Source organism: Eretmochelys imbricata, chromosome 2, assembly GCF_965152235.1.
Source record: "Eretmochelys imbricata isolate rEreImb1 chromosome 2, rEreImb1.hap1, whole genome shotgun sequence".
NCBI classification, from domain to species: Eukaryota; Metazoa; Chordata; order Testudines; family Cheloniidae; genus Eretmochelys; species Eretmochelys imbricata.
Window position 1 is genome coordinate 92,894,688 of NC_135573.1, and position 23,568 is coordinate 92,918,255.

Consider the following 23,568-nt stretch of genomic DNA (forward strand, 5'->3'; position numbering starts at 1 on the left):
ATAATTGCTGGATCTCAGTAGAAATTAATAAAAAAACTCCACCCAAACCAGATCAGTACAATTCTGTTTTATTTTTTAATGTGTTCATTAGAGACAAGGATTTGCTAAAATAAAAATGATTATCCACCAGAAAACTTTCAAAAATATATCGCTAAACTCAGTGTAAGCCAGGACACACAGTAACAAGATTAATTTTGTTGGAGCTGTGCTTTCACGGCAAGACTCTAAAATATGTAGACAACGGTTGTGAGCACTTTGGAACCACTTCTGGATTTTTTGCTGATACCCTAGAATTCAATCCACTGCAAACTTTTAAATAAACTTCATTTTTAATTCATCATGAAAAATGACCTCCCTCCTTCCTCATCTTCTCCTGAGTTTCTCTTTTCCCAGGTAATAATTTTACACTTTCAAAGATGCACAGGAGAAGTTTTACATCTTGAGTATTGAGCCAGGCTTCTTAAAGGTCTCCGTTTTCAATTAAATACATTCTCCAGATGGACAATTGAAATTCTCATCTTTCCCAATTTGATGAATGGTTACCATAATGATGAACACCTAGCAGTCTGATGGATAGGACAATGAGTATATTTAGAGATATCACAGTGACCTTTGAGGAGAAGCTGCTACTAGTCAAGCTAATTTTACAAACAAGAAACAGAATATTTTGTCTTCTGTGGGCTCCTCAGCTTGCTGCACTCCACCACTGCCATAAAACGGAAGATAATATATTCTGTCAACAGAGTGAAATAATGCTACTAGGTAATAGAGTTTGAAATGTTTACAAACCTATAAATGAAAACTGCTCCATTAATATGAATGAATATAATCAAATTCCTTCATGATAATTGCTACATGCATAATACTGCAAACAAGCTATTTTTAGTACATTAGTTGCAAGTTTTATGGTCTAGGAAAAGAAGTGACTGTGCATTAGCATTAACTTCTGTTATGTAAAAGGATGTTCTTTAACATCCTTTCATTAAGAGTTCAAGGCCCCCTTCTGCAGGCATTTACCAGTGGGCTGAGTCTCATTTTTAATCAACTGTCTATGTGAAAAGTGTCAGAAAACAGTAACACCCCATTGTCCTCTTTCTTAGACAAAACAAAATAAAGTCCAAGCCCATGAAGGAAAATATGGAACTAAAACTCATTAAAATATTTAATGTAGCTATACACAGTGATCAAAACAGTTTAGCTCAGTTTAAGATGCTGATCTTAAAGTTGAATATGAATAGTAGGGAATATGGCTGCTCTGCTTATACTATTTGAAGAGGCAGCTTCTTCTATAGCAGTATTCTTCCATTGACTCAATTTGTGTGTGTGTGTGTGAGAGAGAGAGAACTTGGTTTCAAATTTTTAGTCTTTGTACAGTTTTCCTCATACCTGAGTAATACATTTACATTGGACAGTTTGCATCAGGCATTGAACTCATGAACACACATGTTAACAGAAATGTGCCTAAGTGCACAAGAAATATGCTAATCAGCCCGTGCTGGAGAATGAAGTCTTTTATGTATCAGAACCAGAACAAGCAGAGGCAATCCAGAATTCGATATAGTGACCAACCAATATATAAGTCTTTTGCACTTCTGCAGAGACCCCTACAAAGCACAACAATTAGTGTTGTTGATTGCAAACCGGCACATGAAGCCGCACACATTTTTTAAATGTTTCAGTAGAATTTCCACTTTAACCCCTGAACAGAGAATGGGAGAGAAAACAAAACCACAAAATAAATGAAGGCCCTTTTCGGAGCATTACAGAACCTGGAGACTTGAGAGTATAAATAAGAAAACAAAGTCCCTGTCCCAAAGAGTTTACAGTCTAATTTAGACTGAGCACAACAAGTGGGGCAACATGACAACAGTGAGCAGAAGGAAAAGAAAATAGTGGTAGCAGCAGTAAGGTTATGTGGTTACTCAGCACGGGCATGAGTGTATATTGGTAGAGTTATGGGGTTTGTGTTTAGATATAACTATTAAATAATAAGATACCTTGTGGTACATTTGTTTGTGATAGGTCTGTTTGGCTGATGATGACTTTCCAGGATCAATTCACTTTAGTCACCAAAAAGTTCATTGCTAAAGGCGGAAAGAAAAATACTTTTTGTGTAGTTATATATTTTCATTCTGTGAAAGAACTTTGATTGTACAGCTCCAGATATATAGCTTACTGCAAACTATAGTAATAGTTCTCATTTTAATGAAAAGCTAGCAGGCAAGGCTAAATTTATTTAAGGTTTGTGTTCACAGAAATAAATCCTTAACTACCTTTGAAGTCTCAGCTTCTAGAACTATATTTACTGAAGGGAATTGTCTGTGGTAGGCTGAAAAGATTCACAGTCAGAACTATAATCACATAATGGAGGTAGCATAGATCTTTTATGAGTGGATTGGGGAGGAATTATTTACTAAGACTGAACAATTACCTACTATGATCCTCCTGTGTAATGTCGTGCACCTTAGCAGCCTCCCCTCCCAACAGACCATGGAACTCATCAACTTCCCATCAACTTCAGTGTGCTACGGGTCAGGGACCTAAAAAAGATTTCTGGGGAGACTGTCTGGTATATGTAAACCCCTATACTGCTCAGCCTCAAATATGTGAGTTAAGATGACAACACTCCCCCCTTTCTATGATTTTCAGAAAGATTAGGTGGCTTCTTCCAAAGCTGGTTATGTTGTGGGGGTGGCACTCTCTAGATAAGTTATTTTTGGAGTCTGGAATCTACAGCCCCCCTGGAAGAGTGTCTCTGTAAGCCTGCCCTGCCTTTTTCAGGGGTGACTCTTCCTTATGTACAGCTTACCCTCTGAGCTTAGCAAGTGCAGATTGAACATGTATAAGTGAATCAAGCATACTAACCTCATAGATAGTAAGACTAGAAGGAGCCATTATAGTCATCTACTCTGACCTTATCCATATCAGGCCATAGAATCTCACCAGTATACTTTGTACCATGACCATAATTTGTTTGAGCTATAGCATATCTTTTAGAAGAGACATCCAGCCATGATATAAACATTTCTAGTGATGTACAATCCACCATATCCCTAGATAAGTTACTTTCACTGTTACACATTTGTGCCTTATTTCTAGTTTGTCAAGCTTCAGTTTACAACCCATTATGCCTTTTTCTCCTAGTTTAAACAGCAATCTGCTATCAAGAAATGTCTTCCCCAAGCAGATTCTTGTTGACTGTGGCTGGTTTCAGGAAGGTTTATACTCAATAGGCTACCCATGCGACCATAGCTACACAGCTGTTAGTACTTTATGGTAAATAATGAAGAGGGGAGTTCGCTGATACAGAGTGATCTGGAACATTTGCTAAGTTGGCTGCAAGCAAACAACGTGTGTTTTAATATGGCTAAATATTAAACACAAGTGTACATAAGGAACAAAGAATGTAGGCCATACTTACAGGAGTTGAGGACACTGTCCTAGGAAGCAATGACTCCAGAAAGATGTGTGGGTCTTGGTAAATGATCATCTGAACATGAGGTCCCAGTGCAATTCTCTGGCCATAAGGGCTAATATGATCATTGGATGAACAAACAGGGGAATCTTGAGTAGGAATAGGGAGATTATTTTACATCTGTATTTGGTACTGTTGTGACTGCTGCTGGAATACTGTGTCCAGTTCTGGTGTCCACTGTTCAAGAAGGATGTTAATAAACTGGAGAGGATTCAAAGAAGAGTCACAAGAATGATTAAAGGATTAGAAAACATCCCTCATTGTGATAGACTCAAAGAGCTCAATCTATTTAGATTAAGAAAGAGAAGGTTAAGGAGTGACTTGATTAGTCTATATGTACCTACATATGAACAAATTTTTAACAATGGACTCTTAAAAAACAGTATAACATGATCCAACAGCTGAAAGTTTAAGCTAGACAAATTTAGAATGGAAATAAGGCATAAATTCTTAACGGTGAGAATAATTAGCCATTGGATCACTCTACCAAAGGTGGTTGTGGATTCTCTATCACTGACAATTTTTAAATCAAGGTTGGATATTTTTTAAAAGATATGCTCCAGGAATTATTTTGGGGAGGTTCTGTGGCCTGTATGATACAGGAGGTCAGACTAGATCATCATAATGAGCCCATCTGGCCTTGGAATCTACAAATACTCATTCTAGCTCAGTGAAATCTAGCACAAGTATGTGAGAAGGGGGATCTCATCCCTAGCTCATAGTGCAGGCTTAGCGTAAGCCACCTCTTAATCTTTTCTTGGATAACCTAAATGGATTGAGGTTTTCAGTCTCTTGCTGTAAGGTATTTTTTCCAGATCTTGAATCATTCTCATGGCTCTTCTCTGAACCCTCTCCAGTTTTTCAACATCCTTTTTGAAATGTGGACACCAGAACTGAACACAGTGTTCAACAGTAGTATCACTAATATTGTGTACAGAGGTAATACCACCTCCCTGTTCCTACTAGATATTCCCATGCATATACATCCAATCACCACATTCATACTATTAGCATCTCACTGAGAACTCATCTTTAGCAGGTTATCTACCTTGACTCTTAAGTCCTTCTCAGTGTCACCATACTCCAGGATCTTTGAAGTGTGACCTACATTCTTTGGTCCTAGATATACAAATCTGCATTTGGTTGTATTTAAAATGCATGTTCAAATGACCCCACCTTACCAAACTAACCAAGTTAGTCTCTATGAATTACCTGTCTATAGCATTTTTTACTAGCCTATCCCATTATTTTTTGTGTAATCTGCAAATTTTATCAGTAATTATTTTGTATTTGCTTTCTGATCACTGGGAAAGAGACTGAATAGCATTATGTCAAGAACAGATCCATACAGGACCCCACTAGAAACACCTACAGTGACTGATGATTCCCCATTTACAATTACTTCTTGTGATCTATCAGTTAACCAGTTATTAATCCATTTCATATGGGTTACACCAATTCGGTATAGTATTCATATTTTCATCTTCTGTGCCAATTAATGAGATTCTCATTTAGTTCTTAGGGGACTGGGTTGCTCAAAAATGTTACACTAATTACACATGGGTTACAGTAGTAACAAATTTGTCATCCATTAACCTGTGCCTGATTTGAACCAGTGACGCTATATCTTTCATCTCTTGAACTCTTATTGGGTTCTTTCAGTGATACGTCCAGATGGCATAACTATTTGCTTATGTCTGGGATTTCTGTTTTATTGCTCAGAGACTTAGTTTTACTTTACAACTTAATTTTAATACCACTCTTATGAATTTCCCAGACTGAACAAATATATTCAGAAGTTGTCATCATTCTTGCAATGTCCCCTACTTGGTATTTGACACAAGAACAATGCACAGACACACACTAGTTTATCTAAGGCACACCCCAAAGATAAACTTGGACAACACAAAACTAAAATGTTTGATTGCCCATCCATGTCCAGGAAATCCAAGTATTTCCTTTATAATTTTAAAATGTAATGTATAGGTAGGTGTCAGTGCTTCTCTGCATTGCGTGGGATGGGTTGCCATGGACTGGAGCTGGTAAAAAGAAGTGGTGAATATTTCTTATGGAGGGAAAAAATATTGAAATTTCAGATTTTTAACTAAAACTGATTCCAGCATATACTTTGAAAAATCTGCTGCTTTGTTTGGAGTACAGGATCCAGCACTTAGGAATGTCTCAAAAATGAGGTGAGATGAAGGAGAAATATTTGATAACACATGAAGTTGAAGAAAAGAGACCTTGGCCAGTGGCACTATTCACTCAGACTAAGGGTGTAAGTAGTGTCTGGTACCATTCAACAGTTTCCCTCCTGGCTGATTGAAAAGTGACAAATGGTCTGTGATGAGACTCCTCTCTAGTTTACCTCACCCCCTGAAGGATATTTGGACAATGGGGTACTTCAAAAGCAGGGTGTAAAAATGCACCAGAGTACCAGAGCCAATGCTGTGTCATTTACATGCTATGGAGCAGAAAAGGTACAAGTTACATTAATTTCAGTTCTCATACAGTTACTTCTGAATTTGGCCTCTTGTATTCATTTGACTTTAAAAGCTACTTTGTTTCCATACTTTTAGCAAATTATTCAAATGGCAGAAAACAATTGTCTGAATGCAGGAAATAGGCGAGGGCAGGTGGAATGCATGCAGCGGGCAGAGAGTGAATTATTTTTTCCTTCCTTTCTCTCTAGCATGGCACACCACCTTCTCCATTCAAGACTGAAATGGCTGTGGTGGTTAAAATAATGCCAATGTACTTGTCACATTGTAAATGCACATGGTGTTGCCCTGCCTTTCAAAAGAGATCAAACTCTCCATTGCCATTCCACATAAAATATGGTGACACTGGATAATTTAGCTCGAGCTATTTCATCATCCAGAAAGTTTTTTTGAGATATATGGACAGATAAACCAACTGCATTCATTCACATTTACTACTTGCTTTTTTGTATCCATCAATCGTGGATCCAAATGAGGAATGCAAGTTCATGCCAACTTTTTTCCTGAGCTTTAAGCACCTGATCCACAATTCAACATCTTTCCAGAGATGAAAAAAGATAGACTTTAGCTGTTATGTATTTGCACAAGGTAAATTCTTTCCAAAGACCGATGTATCCTAGCATTTAAAAACAAGGAAATATATTTATTACAGAGATACTCCTGCCTTTAAAAACAAGGAGCAGTTTTCTATTCCCTAGATATAACCTCACTTTTCTTTTTAAGGTGTTGTTTTTATTAGAACATGGTAGCAACAAAGGAGTAAATTGTAAACATTTATCATCTAAGCATTGCATTTATTGATTTTCTCATATACAGCACTTTGGGTACATAGTGATATATGTTGGTACCAATGAAAAAGGAAAGGTTATAACAGTTCACTGATTATGGATCATCCCCCGAGAGAGCAAGAAAACTCGGTAACAAAGTGCCTGAGTTGAACGTTGCCCATTTATTGTGTTTTAAATGCACTTTGCGGATCTTTAATACTGTGGGCCAATTTCTTCCCTGGCATAATTCCACTCAAGTCAGCAGAGTTACACCAATAATTAATTTGGCTCTCGGTGTGTGTTTGTTTCTGTCTCTGCACATCTTGGTTTATTGGAAAGTCTCCTTCGGTAACTATGGAGTACATTGTATCATTTTCAAATCATAAAGTAAATCATCAGTAAACAGCTCAACTAACATATGACACATAATTCAACCACCTTCCATACCATGAATATAGATAAGGCTTTATCTACTTATTTCCTTAGGGCTAGATTCTGGTCAGCCCATACTCAGTCATGCAATGGAAGGAGAGGGTGTTGAGACGCCACCGCTCTTTGTGAAACTTCTTCTTGTGTGATCTGAGTAAAAAGAGGGAAGGGCTACCAGCCCAAAGTCTCTCAGAGTGCCTGGCACCCTAAAGGATGTGGGGATGGCAGAAGTAGGCAAAGCCGTGGTTTCATAGGCAGAAGTATGCTGCACCCCTTAAAGAGATATAGCAGCTTGTACTGTCCCCCATTCATCAGAGCTCCAGGAGGCATTTTGCCACTCTGCAGTAGAATTCTCATGATGCTCCTCTTAGCATTGGAGTTGTTCCACACTTCCCTAGTGCTGAACTGTGTCAACCAGGCATAATCGAGCCTTTAGTATTGATGGTGAAAGAACATATATTTTAACTTCAGATCTTGCCTTCTCCAGAGGAGTAACTTTAGTACATTCAGTGTATAATTATCCAGTCATATCTGACTTTTCCCTGAGATCACATAAAAGCAACAACTGACTTTTTCCAACATGCAGATTGTCAATGTCATTCCAAATGAGCCTTGCCGAGACCGATCTGCTTACAAATGTCAAAAGCTGGTGAAAGGGAGGCAGAAGGAAAGGAAATCAAGCTTCTGCATTTACTGATGTGTAACTGATATTGTTATACAGTATGCAACACTGAACCATGTGAAAAGGAAGACATAATGTAAAATTGGTCTACACTAGCCACTTATGTCGGTATAGTGTTGAAAATCCACACCCTGGAGCGACACAGTTATAGACAAGCTCTTACACAGCTCACAATTTGTTGTCATTGTCAAGCATGCTGACCTTTTTCAATGGCTGTCATCTCATTGCCCAGTTATATTTTCCCTCTATGTCTCGTGTAACATGCCCTTCATCATCTTTCAAATGCTGAGGCTCTAAATGAGCTTCCTGGTACGTATATTTAGTTTCCATATTTACATTGCAAATGTAGGAGGGCTAAACATACCCATATGGATGAAGTATCACTGGCCCTGGGCTTTCATTCATCCTTTACATTGAAGAGGAAAAGCCTGATAATCAGAGTTACTGAGCACCCTATACTTCCCATTGACTTCTGTCAGTCGCAAGCAGCTCTGAAATACAGACTCAAGTCTTTTATGAGCTCATAAACGTTCAATTAACTTTTTTTAAAAAAAATAACACTGCACTTTCCTGGTTATGTCCTGAAGTGGAAAAAGAAGAAATCCTCATCTAGGGTAAATCAACCTAGCTCCATTGAACCTAATTTATATCTAGAGAAGATCACTTCTGGCCAGACTGAAAGGGAAAGTACCAGAAATATTCATGCCTATGCTTGTAATATTTCCAGCAATATTCTAATGGATGACATATCTTAAAAAAGAGGGTGTGACCCTGCAGATTTACTTGTACAAGTAATTCATACTCAAATAAGTCCTACAGAAGTTAGTGGGCCTATTCATAGGGAGTAAGGATACTCAAATGACAAAGTGTTACGTCAAGAGACTCTTTTGCTTTCTGGCATGCTGCAATTTTAAAGAAATTTCAAAAAGTCTATAAATTTTAAATGTATATACAATTTCCCAGTGGAGCCAGCAGAAAATGATCCAAGAGGTGAAATGTTCCTGTTGGAACACAGTAATGTATTCTGAAGAGAAAGCCAGCTAAGCATGTTTTAATACACCCTTCCAATTCCTAAAAGGAGATCACATTTTATGGACCAAAACTGGCACATGGAGCTGCAAAGAAATCAAATATTTGCATAAGATTTTCTAATTTTACCTATGAAAATAGAACAGGAGACAGGCAAAAAAAAAAAAAAAAAAAAAGAGGGATCTTCTGAGAATGCTCATTTTTGAGATACATATTAATATTTCTCATTTTAAGGAAAACCTAGCAATCAAAGGTCTATTTTTTTTAACATTTGCTTTTGCAAAATTATATGCGAAAATGCCTTGGAAGTTAAAAATCTCATCCTATATTTACTAAAGGGAATTGTCTATTGGGCCAAAATAGCTCAATCAGAACTGCAGTCGATAGACAAAGAGACTGACATTCAGGGTGTCCTAATATTCAGGTAGCATATTAACCTTTTAATAGCCAAAAAAATAAAGCATCAGACACAGTCTCCACCTTTTCACCTTCATCTTCTCTGTCCCAAGCAACACCCCTCTTTCGAAGAACCTCCAAGACTTGTTTTTAAAAGTATTTGGAGACCGGGAGGAGTGATAGTAAGCCACCAAACATTCAGTTACATTTTTTAGTGAGCGAGAGCATTCAGCAACAATTAGGTAAGTCCAGGCGATGGTGAAGCTGCTAGCTTGGATTTACACATGCAAACTGTATTTATGTATTCAAATCCGATAGGCATTTACTCCATTTATTGTTCAACTGCATTTTGCATGCACAAGCCTGAATTTCTGCATGCAAAAATCTAGTCACATAAGATGGCAACTTTAATTTTACAGGCTGGTGTTAAAACATTGGCATTTAATGTGCAGACAGTTTTTGTCTGTTCTCTGATCATCCTGGTTCTTTCCTAACTCTTTAAGCAGACTAGAGGTCTTAGTAAGTAATGGTGATATTTTGTATCAACCAGCAACAACATATGCAAAAAAGATTGTGGTTAAAATTCCTTGTGTAGAAAGTATCTCAAGTAACTGAAATTATTCTCAACCATTGTTGGACCCTACGTGGCATGATGAAACATTCTAATATTTGGTTTGTTTCTTACTTTTACAATAGACAGTGACATGAAAGGCAAGCTACAGCATAGCTACTAGTTTGCTTATGACTGTCTGCTTTTGTCAGTGAATTTTGTAATATAAACTTTTTGCTCCAGCAAGCTCTATCAATATCACTGCTAGCACATCAAAAATCATCAATTTACAAGCAAAATAGATTTTTTTAACATGGTAGTCTACTGTACTGTGAAGCTATCATACAGTTTTTTAGAAGAGGCAATTTGACAACCCCTTGAATGTATCAGAATTTCACAAATGCTCATTTCTGATATTGTTTAGAATATGTGTGTGCACGCTGGTTTATAAACAATGCAACAAATATCAGCATGTACTTTGCTTTGAAGAAAGGCCCTTGGCTTTTGTGCACACCAGACATAACTGTTGGAATTCTGCTACCTTAGGCAGAGGGGCAATTCTCTCTTATAGCCACATTTGCCTTTCTCTCTGCTCTAAAGAGGTAGAAGCAGAATCAGGCCCAATAAACTGAACTTTTTACAGGTGGTCATTAATTACATGTTCCTTGTTTTCTGGGAGCCCCGTTTGATTCACTGTGGTCTGATTTGCAAAAATGATAAGTCCTCAGAGCTGCAACTGAATTCAGTGAGAGATGCGCTTTGAAATTAAAATGATATAATGCTAAATACTCTGAAAAATCAGGTCCTAGGAGTCTCAAATTGGGTACCCAAAATTAGTGGGTAATTATGACTTTGTGCCTCAGTTCCCTTCCTTTAAAATGGAGATAATACCCCATTCTCACCTCACAGGGTATTATGAAGATTAATTAATTATTGTTTGTGAAGCATTTCTACTATATGGATGGGCACTATGGACTTTTATATCAGAAAATTATTAATTCTGTCTTCAGAACTGGATTTGAATAGTGCTGCAGAAAATACAGCCTAAGGCCTCATACTGAACAATGGGGAGAAAACTATATAAAATACTTGCTCATTAAGTGAGCGCCATTCATCTTGTGCACTATTTTTTCTGTGGAAAAAAATAGTTGTGAACATGTGACTAACTGTTTCAGAATGCATTCGCCCAGGAGGGCTGAGTTGTAGTTGTCCAGGCAACCTTAATTCCAACATTTCCAATCTTTCGAGTTCTTGACTTTGCTACCTTAATAATGTTCTTTTATGTGAACTTGTGTGTAATTTTATAGTGTATTTTTTCTTTTGATCTGTAATGATAATGACACCAAAAATGGTAAGTGCTTATTTGATTAATAGATTTCAAGACCAGAAGGGACCATTGTAATCATCCAGCCTAAGCTCTTATAGAATATAGACCATAGAACTTCCTCAAAACTATTCCTAGAGGATATCTTTCAGAAAAAAACATTCACTCTCAATTTTAAAAAAAATTATCAGTGATTAAGTAGTCACTAACTCCCTTGGTAAATTATTCTCACCATTAAGTTACCTCTCATTTCAGTTCTGAATTTGCCTAGCTTCAGCTTCCAGTCATTGGAAGGCTAGATGGACCTGTGATGCTTTTGCCAGGAACAGAAAGGAATGGAGTCTTAGAACTTAGTAAGTAATCTAGCTAGATATGCATTAGATTCTGATTTCTTTAAATGGCTGAGAAAATAAAGCTGTGCTGAATGGAATGTAGATTCCTGTTTTTGTGTCTTTTTGTAACTTAAGGTTTTGCCTAGAGGGATTCTCTATGTTTTGAATCTGATTACGCTGTAATTTACCACCCTGATTTTACAGAGGTGATTCTTTTACTTTTTCTTCAATTAAAATTCTTCTTTTAAGAACCTGATTGATTTTTCATTGTTCTTAAGATCCAAGGATTTGGGTCTGTGGTCAGCTATGCAAATTGGTGAGGATTTTATCAAGCCTTCCCCAGGAAAGGGGGTATAGGGCTTGGGGAGGATTTTGCGGGGAAAGACATTTCCAAGCAGGCTCTTTCCCAGTTATATATCTGTTAGACACTTGGTGGCGGCAGCAATAAAGTCCAAGGGAAAAAGGAAAATAGTTTGTACCTTGGGGAAGTTTTAACTTAAGCTGGTAAAAATAAGCTTAAGGGGTTTTCATGCAGGTCCCCACATCTGTACCCTAGAGTTCAAGGTGGGGAAGGAACATTGACAGGACCATTGATCTGATCCAGTATGGCCATTCTTATATTCTTCTGATTGTGTTTTACCTTTCTCAGCTAGATTAAAGAGCCCATTGTTAAATATTTGTTCCCCCTCTAGATACAGTTTGTTCCCCTGTAGATCAATTTTAGATATATTGAGAACACAACCAATGAAAAATATAACTAGCAGCCTCCTCTAATCCTCTGAATCAACCCAACTAATGAGACTGAATCCCAAACCATACCTCTGTACACCCTTGCACACCTCAGTACACCTCTCTGACCCTAAAAAAAGCAGGAGAAATAGATGGGCTTTGCACCATGCCCTGAAAGGAAACAAATGTGTGTACCTTCAGCCGAAGCCCATCTTCAACACAGGGAGCAACATACATGTCAGAGACCCAGAACTTCATGAAGGCTGCAGACCCATTCTGAGAATTACAATTCCCAGAACCTCAATTACCTGACCTCATTATGCTTCCCCCAGGTCAGTGAATAGCACAAACTTTGATCCATATGAAAACTAAAGAAGAGAGATCAGTCTGAACTCTTGTTCAGATATAAAAACAAAACCATTCCCTTGCCAGCTCAATTAAAAAAAATAATCTTTCCAGCAGTGAGGAAGCTTGCAGGCAGTTACACAAATTGCTCGGTGTAAAAAGGCTGTCATTGATCTGGATCAAGTTTTGGTAGGTGAATTTCCCACACTGCTTGACCGTGCCATTTTTGTTGTATCAGATCATTTGTCCTCACATACTGCACACAGAAGCAATTATGCTGCAGTTAAAGATCATTTCAGGAGAGACTCTTGGCCAGAAAGATTTCATTGCATCTTTAACAAAAATGTCAAAAGGTATGAAATATTGTTGGAATACATGTGAGGAGGAAGAGTGCAAAAGGGGTTGATAGCCAGTCCTTAAAGGAATTCTACTGGGAACAGTGACAACGGCAATGTGAATATAGCAGCTAATAATTAAGTCATTGGACTGTATTTTCCCTCTGGTGGTGCAGAGAGATGCAAAACACTCACTGACACCAACAAGAGGCTAGTGTGATGGGGCAGATAGGCCCCATACTGGCAACAGGAGGGTAAAGCCTGTTGACCCATTTGGCCCTGACCCACTACACCTGCAGCAAATGTCACACAGGGTGGGGAGTTCAAAGGTGAAGTTCTGGCCCAGTTCAGGGCTGCCCAGAAAGGAGAGCAGAGCTCTGCATCTCTTGATGGGAAAGAAGCTGGGCTGCAGCCCAGAGGCTAAGATCCTTTGCTGGCCAGATAAGCTCCTGCTAGAGGGGATGACCAGACCATGGGGGATCAGCGGAAGCACAGACTGTTTGGAGATAAGCCCCAATTAGACGTATGAGGTCCCAATGAAAGGTTGTTGGATGATCTGGTTTTGAGATGTGCTTTTTTTGGGTTCTTGATTTCCTTGGACCTTAACACTGTCAAAAGGGTGGGAATGAAATGTGCCTTGGCTAGAGGGCCAAAGCACTGCTACCTTGGACCTCCTAGAGACAGCAACCTAACAACTGTGATCAGCAGCAGCTGGGTGAGTCATACCCTGATGGGGTACAAGGGGGCGCTGTAGAGGCAACCCTGTCCCAGCTGGATACTTGCTTCATCCTTAAGGAGCCAAGTGATAATTTCATTGGTGTCCTGTTTTATTAAAAAAAGAAAAGGAGTACTTGTGGCACCTTAGAGACTAACCAATTTATTTGAGCATAAGCTTTTGTAGCTCATGAAACCTTATGCTCAAATAAATTGGTTAGTCTCTAAGGTGCCACAAGTACTCCTTTTCTTTTTGCGAATACAGACTAACACGGCTGCTACTCTGAAACCTGTTTTACTGATTGTCCCAGGAAAAGGCAACTTTACCAGGCACACCATTTCAGATTTTGGTAGGGAAGAGGCCACCTTAAACCGTGATTCCTGGGGTTACTTAGGCACTTGAAAACTTCGTTTTTTTGGCAGATAACTTAGCAATTAGCTGACCGGAGCCCTGTATCTAATTCCTATATAAAAGAAAGAAAAATAAATAAATATTAGACCCGCTCAGCTCTAATAATGTGTTCTGACATCTTGCGGCTAGTCATTTAAGGGACACTGGTTAGGTTTAAAATTTTAATGTATATTCTTAGTTTATTACTAACTGTGTGGAGAGAAAGACCCCATCAGGATTCCTGGGTTCTATCCCAGCTCTGGGAGGAGAGCAGGGTCTAGTGGGTGACCGCGGGGAGCAGATACATCTGGGTTCTATATAAGAACATCAGATTGGCTATACTGGGTCAGACCAAAGGTCCATCTAGCTCAGTGGCGAATGCCAGGTGCTCCAGAGGGAATGAACAGAACAGGCAGTCATCAAATTGCCCTGTTGCCAACTCCCAGCTTCTGGCAAACAGAGGCGAGGGACATGCAGAACATGGTGTTGGATCCCTTCCCACCCTGATAGCCACTGCTGGATCTATCGTCCGTGAACTTATCTAGTTCTTATTGGAACCCTGTTATAGTTTTGGCCTTCACAACATCCCCTGGCAAAGAGTTCCACAGGTTGACTGTGAAGAAACACATTTTTGTTTGTTTGTTTTAAATCTGCTGACTATTAATTTCATTGGGTAACCCCTAGTTCTTGTGTTATGTGAAGGAGTAAATAACACTTCCTTATTCATTTTTTCCACACCATTCATGATTTTATAGAGCTCTATCATATCCCCCCCCAGTCATCTTTTCCAAACTGAAAAGTCCCAGTCTTTTTCATCTCTCCTCAGACAGAAGGTGTTCATACCCCTAATCATTTCTGATGTCCTTCTCTGTTCCTTTCCCAAATCCAATATATCTTTTTTGAGTTGGGTTGACCGAGGCTGCACACACTATTCAATATGTTGGCGTACTGTGAATTTATATAGAGGCAATATGATTTTTTTTGCTTATTATCTATCCCTTTCCTAATGATTCCCAATATTCTGTTAGCTTTTTTAACTGCCACTGCACATTGAGCAGATGTTTTCAGAGAACTATCCACAATGACTCCAAGATCTCTTCGGGTTCAGCTAATTTAGTCCCTGGCATTTTGTATGTATAGTTGGGTTATATTTTGCCAAATGCATTACTTTGCATTTATCAACACTGAATTTCTTTTGCCATTGTGTTGCCCAGTCACGCAGTTTTGTGAGATCCCTTTGTAGCTCTTCACAGTCTGCTTGGGACTTAACTATCTTGAGTAATTTTGTATCATCAGCAGATTTTACCACCTCACTGCATACCCCTTTTCCAGATCATTTAGGAATATGTTGAATATGTACCTCTCTCCATTCCTACCCTTTGTTTCCTATCTTTTAACTGAAGTGCCTGGCAGTGCTTTCAGGATCATCTAAGGATCCCTAATTTACTTTAATGATAAGCTTTTTGCTATCTTAATCACCCTGCCTCTGTTTATAAACAAACTCCCAGCCTCAAAACCTGTGCTGCTCCCTGCATGCATCCGATGAAGTGAGCTGTAGCTCAGGAAAGCTTATGCTCAAATAAATTTGTTTCAGAGTAGCAGCCGTGTTAGTCTGTATCCGCAAAAAGAAAAGGAGTACTTGTGGCACCTTAGAGACTAACCAATTTATTTGAGCATGAGCTTTCCTAAGCTACAGCTCACTTCATCGATGCATGCTGTGGAAAGTGTAGAAGATCTTATTATATACACACAAAAAGCATGAAAAAATACCTCCTCCCACCCCACTCTCCTGCTGGTAATAGCTTATCTAAAGTGATCACTCTCCTTACAATGTGTATGATAATCAAGTTGGGCCATTTCCAGCACAAATCCAGGTTTTCTCACCCCCCCCCCCCCCACAAACTCACTCTCCTGCTGGTAATAGCTTATCTAAAGTGACCACTCTCCTTACAATGCGTATGATAATCAAGGTGGGCCATTTCCAGCACAAATCCACAAGTACTCTGTTTCTTTTTCCAATAAAACAGGACACCAATGAAATTATCACTTGGCTCCTTAAGGATGAAGCAAGTATCCAGCTGGGACAGGGTTGCCTCTACAGCGCCCCCTTGTACCCCATCAGGGTATGACTCACCCAGCTGCTGCTGATCACAGTTGTTAGGTTGCTGTCTCTAGGAGGTCCAAGGTAGCAGTGCTTTGGCCCTCTAGCCAAGGCGCATTTCATTCCCACCCTTTCCACAGTGTTAAGGTCCAAGGAAATCATTGTAAGGAGAGTGATCACTTTAGATAAGCTATTACCAGCAGGAGAGTGGGGTGGGAGGAGATATTTTTTCATGCTTTTTGTGTGTATATAATAAGATCTTCTACACTTTCCACAGCATGCATCCGATGAAGTGAGCTGCAGCTCACAAAAGCTTATGCTCAAATAAACTGGTTAGTCTTTAAGGTGCCACAAGTACTCCTTTTCTTTTTGCGGATACAGACTAACACGGCTGCTACTCTGGAACTCATCATATATCACACTAAAGTTGTTGCAGTTAAGAGCTCTGTCTGGGGCTACGGTGAGCAGACATCCCCTAGAAAACTCGGGGGGAGGGAGGGAAAGGGCTAGAGCCCTCCCCTGTCCCCCCTAAATGGCGCCCCTGAACTTTAGTTCCTGTTGGTGGCACCATCATCAGGTGATTCTCAAGGTATATTCTGCTGATGTACTGTGTGCCATTTAGAAAGAAGCGGCCAGATCCTCAGCTGGTGTAAAATGGCATGACTTCATTGAAATCAAAGTAATTTCATCCATTTATACCAACTGAGTATATGGCCCAAAATATTTCCTGTGTTTTGACACAGTGAAGGTAAATTATGAAGACCAGGAATTACATCTCAAGAACCAAGAAAGAAAACAGCAGCTAAACATAAGAGGGAACTCTCCAGAGAGAAGTACACCAAAGTGCCAAAATATTTTCTCCTGGTTTGCACATGCTGATACTGCAAACATACAGCTAATTAATGCTATTTTTAACACTGCAAGCAGTCTGGGATCACCATGCTTAAATTAATGAATTGCATATTGATCCAAAAACATTACAATGCACTAGTTTCCAAATGTAGGCAGAATCACAACCCTGCATTTCCAAGAAAAGCATGGGCTAGAAATCATCTCATGATTTAAACAAACTCAACTAATCATTCACTTCCTCATTTGATTATTACTCTTGCTCAGCCACTCCCTTACATACCCTTAATATACTAGTTGCTACTGGTGATTTTGCCTCTACGGTCCTCCTTGATGGAGGAAAAATTCTGGTAATCCTAATAACAGAAAAATGAAGATAAGGAGAATGAGTCCTCACTTGGGTGACATCCTAACTCTCAGTATAGGACAATTAACTTTCTAAAGGTGTCAGAGTAGCAGCCGTGTTAGTCTGTATCCGCAAAAAGAACAGGAGTACTTGTGGCACCTTAGAGACTAACAAATTTATTAGAGCATAAGCTTTTATGGGCTACAGCTCACTTCATCGGATGCATAGAATGGAATATATAGTAAGAAGATATATATATATATATACACACACACATACAGAGAAGGTGGAAGTTGCTATACAAACTGTAAGAGGCCAATTAATTAAGATGAGCTATTATCAGCAGGAGAAAAAAACTTTTGTAGTGATAATCAAGATAGCCCGTTTAGACATTTGACAAGAAGGTGTGAGGATACTTAACAGAGGGAAATAGATTCAATATGTGCAATGACCCAGCCACTTGAGTCTCTGTTGAAACCCAAGTTAATGGTATTAGTTTGCATATTAATTCAAGCTCAGCAGTTTCTCATTGGAGTCTGTTTTTGAAGCTTTTCTGTTGCAAAATTGCCACTCTTAAATCTTTTACTGAGTGGCCAGAGAGGTTGAAGTGTTCTCCTACCGGTTTATGATTCCTGATGTCAGATTTGTGTCCATTTATTCTTTTGCATAGAGATTGTCCCGTTTGGCCAATGTACAGGGCAGAGGGGTATTGCTGGCACATGATGGCATATATCACATTGGTAGATGTGCAGGTGAATGAGCCCCTGATGGTGTGGCTAATGTGATTAGGTCCTATGATTGTGTCACTTGAATAGATATGTGGACAGAGTTGGCATCAGGCTTTGTTGCAAGGATAGGTTCCTGGGTTAGTGTTTTCGTTGTGTGGTGTGTGGTTGCTGGAGAGTATTTGCTTCAGGATGGGGGGCTCTCTGTAAGCGAGGACTGGTCTGTCTCCCAAGATCTGTGAGAGTGAGGGATCATTTTTCAGGATAGATTGTAAATCTTTGATGATGCGCTGGAGAGGTTTTAGTTGGGGGCTGAAGGTGACAGCTAGTGGTGTTCTGTTAAAGTGATGGGGTCACTACACATTTTGAATCTATTTCCCTGTGTTAAGTATGCTCACACCTTCTTGTCAACTGTCTAAATGGGCCATCTTGATTATGACTACAAAAGTTTTTTCTCCTGCTGAAATAGCTTGTCTTAATTAATTAGCCTCTTACAGTTTGTATGGCAACTTCCACCTTCTCTGTATCTATCTATCTATCTATCTATATTTATATCTATATCTATATCTTCCTACTATATGTTCCATTCTATGCATCTGATGAAATGGACTGTAGCCATAAAAGCTTATGCTCTAATAAATGTATTAGTCTCTAACTTTCTAAAGATGCACCTCTGTAGCTAATGCACTGTACAATGAAAATGGAAGCAACCTCCCAGGGCATACAGCAGCAGCTCAGTGAGTCATTAATGCTTCCACTGCCTGCTGACCACTGAGCAGCAAACACCGCATCAGAGAGCCTTCTGTCTTTGCAACTGACCAGAACAAATTTTTTGCAAAACCAGCTTCTTCCTGGTCACAAGAGCACAGTCAGATTTTGGTGAATCTCTTGTGTGATACCAGCAAAACAGTGGGTTTTAGTAAGAGTACCAGGAATGACCACACATGCCACCAAACAACCAAGGAGCTGGCAGCTTTACAAATTTACCAGACCGGTGCAGAGAGCAGATTAAGCAGCTCAGCAGATTAAGCAGCTCAAGAGCAAGTACTGGAAATCCAGGGACCAGAACCGCACCTCAGGCAACTCGTCGACATCATGCCCCTTTTATGAGGAGTTTGACAGGTGATGGGCACCGAGCTCATCACAGAAGCCAACAGTGGTTCATGATGAACCGTTCAGTTGGGATGGTGCCCCGCTGGCCCCAGAATTCAGCATGGAGACTGATGGGAGCCAGCAGCAGGCTCCGAGTGGAGACAGTGAAGTCACGCTGTTGCTGGAACCAGTCCCAGAGAAGCTTTGCAGCAGGAACAGCAGCACCAACTAGGTTCATACTCAGAGGAGCTGTTGGATGTCCCCCCCCACCCCCCGCAAGAAACAGCCTGCTGAGGAGCCTGCAGCAGACACAGAAGGGACAGAAGCTGCCTCTGAGCCTGGTAATTTTCTGGCTTCATTTAAGGAATATTAATACAGTGATGGGAGGAATTTTCATTCAGTGAACCAATGCAAAATTTAGGAAACACCCCAGCGAGGTGTTTGTATCCACTAGTAGCAGATTATATGCCAATGCCTCGGGGTTCTTCCCTCTACCCCCCTCTCCCCACAAACCAGGTGGAGTTCAAAAAGGCAACCAGGAAATGCAAACAGTAAGGAACGCCTTGCACTGTGTTCTGTGCTCTGAAGCATCCCTTTTACAATATACTGAAGTTCAGTTTGGAAAAATAACATGTTATGTTCTCAAAATTCCACAAGGATTTTTTCTGTGCTCCTGCACTGGGATATTTGAGACAAAAACATGCTGTGTCTTGTCCTATACCATGCTCTCCAACCTCTACTGGCTGAAGTACCTCCATAGCTCACCCTTAGTGCAATACAAACCTGGCCCAAAGTACCTTAATGGACCATACCAAGAGGAAGCATTTCTGTGATTAACTTATGGTTGAAGATCTGGACGAGGCCAGCAAGAAGGTCCAGTATCAGAAAGAGAGGGACTGCTGAGAGGGAAGAGAAAAGGCTGAGGTTGGCTGAACTGGGTTTCAGCATGGAAGTAGGCACTTGCTTTGCAGTTCCTGGAATAGGAACGGTGGCTAAGGGAGGAGGACAGAGGTCAGCAGAAAGAACTGTTTGAGCAACCAATATCAATCATGGCTGCAAGAGTACCGGCTCTTGCTGCCTAATCTACACCATGGCCTGAGTCCCCTGTGCACTACTCTAGGATGTAGTCCAGAAACAGCTTGGAAAATTCCATGGCTTGGTGGCACATGCAACCAGGAACGAATGAGCAGGACATCTTAGCCCCAGGAAGTCCTCTACCTTGGCCCCTCCCCTGTGGATGCCTCCACTTCTCTCCCTCAGTGCCATGTGCGTGGCAAACAGAGAAAGAAAGGAAAGGAGTACAGGGGGCCAGGGAACATGGAATAGTAGGGATTGGTTCGGTCCTCTACTTGGTTTTACTGTTTGCACTTGCTCAGGCACTTTTTTGTTTTGTTTTGTTTTGTTTTGTTTTGTTTGGGAAAAGTTCTGTTGTTACTGATGTTTTGGCATGGTAATAGCAGCTGGCCTGCTGGGCAATGGGTCAATACTGTACTTTTCTAATACATGTTCATAAATAAAGCTTTTTATGTCATCAAAAAAGTTTATTGCTATCACTGCATCACATCATACAATCTGTATCTGAAACAATAAAGGTGAACACATACTCAGGGACAATTAGGAATGCGTAAGCAAATATTATTCCTCTACAGCAGGGGTTCTCAAACTCATTGCACCACGACCCCCTTCTGACAACAAAAATTACTACCTGGCCCCAGGAGGAGGGGCCGAAGCCTGAGTCTGCCCAAGCCCTGCTGCCCTGGGTGGTGGGGCCAGGGCCAAAGCCAAAGCCTGAACCCCACTGCCTCTGGCAGGGGGGCAAAGCTGAAGCTCAAGGACTTCAGCCCCAGGCAGCCCCAGGCAGTGGGTTCGGGCTTTGGCTTTGGCCCTGGTCCCCAGCAAGTCTTAAACCAGCCCTGGTGACCCCTTTAAAACAGAGTTGTGACCTACTTTGGGGTCCCAACCCACAGTTTGAGAACCCCTCCTCTACAGAGTTAGGTACATCAACCCACATGGCAGTTACTTCCTTAGATTAATCCATGCTGTGAAATATTGCCCTCCCCATTTCATAAGGAGCCATGTCATTCATAAGTACAGTGAATGGCAATCAAGCCACCACCCCACCCCAAGCACTGAATCCCTCCCCAATCAGTTAGCCCCAGCCCCACCTCCACAAGCACATTCATAAAGGTTCTACTCTCACTCTTCCCTTGGGCCATGCAAATCCACAATCTGGGAGCTCAAAGCATCCCTGATGTTCATTGCCTGGGTGCATCCAAATTCAGCTTTGGTACGTGAACTTTCAAGCTGAGTGTGCAGATTCAATGGCCCCTTGCTGGCATAGGGCAATTCATAGGGAAATGGCTCACCTCTAGCTTTACAAAGATTGTGAAAAAGCACAACAAGCCACAGTAATGGTTTTAGCCCATGAAACCTTATGCCCAAATAAATGTGTTAGTCTCTAGGGTGCCACAAGGACTCCTCGTTGTTTTTAGTAATGCACACAGTATTGATGACACTGGAATCCAAATGCGTCTGTAGGCATCTCCAGTGGGATTTCAGTCTGCCAAAGCATATTCAAACAACCATTCTATACCTGCTGTGGAAAGTAAATAACCCATCTTTTGCCAGCCCCCCTAAAATCAGGGTATGGTTTCAGAAGCCATCACAAAAGAGAATAATGCGGGGTCCCCCAGAATAACAGTGGGAACAGTAACTCCGTTCATGACAATGTCAGTTGGTGGGAACAGTGTTCCAGCCTGTCCATGAATGTGGACTCCTGATAAGCAAAAAGCCTGGCATCATAAACTTTCCCAGCGCAACCCACATTGGCATTCATAAATTGACCTCTGTGGTCCACAAGGACCTACATAACAATAGTACCCTTTGCAGTTTATGTACTCATATGCTCCTTGAGAAGGGAAATCTGTGGGCACGTGAGTCCCATCAATGGCCCCAGCAGAGTTTGGAAATCCCATTCTCTCAAAGCCAGCAATTACCTTGGGAATATCTTTAATGCCCTCCCATGCCTGACTGCCTCAGATACCATCTCCATCATTTTACTCACATTCAACTTCCCAACCGCAAACTGCTTGGCAATGGATCTGTAGCAATCTGGGGTAGCCAGATTCCAGACAGCAATAGCAACATGCTTCTAGACTGGCAAAGGTGCCCTCATATGTATATCTTTATGCTGGAGGGTCTGGACAAGCTGCTCACAAAGCTCCAAAAATGTAGCTTTCTTCATGTGAAAGCGCTGGCCCACATCTGCAACACTGGTCCCACCAGTCTGTGCTTGTGGCCCTGCACCAGAAGCGCCTGTCTACATAGGGGGCATTAGCATCTATACTGAGGATCATGAGCAGCATTGGCCAGTGCAAGTCTACCATGCCAGGGTACTCCTTCTCTACTGCCTTCTCCTCCTCCTGTTCCATCATAAGCTGTGTTAAGAACCTTTGGTGGGTTAGAAAATGCAGACAAAACATCCACCAGCACCTCATGGAAGCTCTGCCCAATTCCGGGCACAGGAGTGAAAGTGCAACCAGAGAAGTACTTCAAAAGGCGCATCCTCCATGTTGCTCAGCAGGCTGCATTGGTGGGCTGTTCACACTTTCTGTAGCTTGAAGAATAGATAGTAAAGTTTCCCACAATGCACCATGGTCAAAGGACTAGAGTGGCCACATTTCAGGAGGATGATAAGGAGTCCGGGATATGGCTGGTTTGACTTGGATCTGTGTGCTACAATGCAGATGCCAGAACCCTATGTCTGAGCCCAAGTTAGACAATTCTTAACATAGGGTTAACACTCAATTGTAGATGCTCAAGCCCCAGGTTCTCTAATCCAAGATCTGATGATTTGAGACCAACAAACCATGGGTTTACTCTGCACTATACACATACCCTCAGACACTTTTGGAAATTCCACCCAATTTCTTGATTACATCTTGCCTCAGTCAAGTATTTGACTTGAATTTCACAGGATACTCCCCAAGGAGAATCTGAAGATGTATCTTGCATGCATCAATTCTGCCAGATTTCCATTATTCTTTCCCTCTCTGTCTCTTTTCTCTTTCTCTTTCTTCCTTCCTTCCTCAATGTTTGTCTTTTCCTTATGATTCTTTTTGGGTAGCACTCTCTCTCTGATTTTTCAGTCTCTGTTTGAGAGCTACACGAGCAGTTAATTGCAAGTATTCTCCAACAGCCTGAACATTACTTCAGTTATGGAACAAGACAAGAAAATTCAACAACCACAACATAACACCATGTTTGGAATAAGGTTTCAGTGGCTTTCTGATAGTTTCAGAGCTCTGTGTGGTTACGTCTCAGGGACTTAACAACGTGTATGTGGTTTAGATGAATAATTGTTTAAATGCTAAGAAACTCTCCAAGTCAGCATCATTGAAATCAATTAACTTTACTGGTCAGTGGACTCACCTATCAGTAAGGCTTTCAGTGCTAC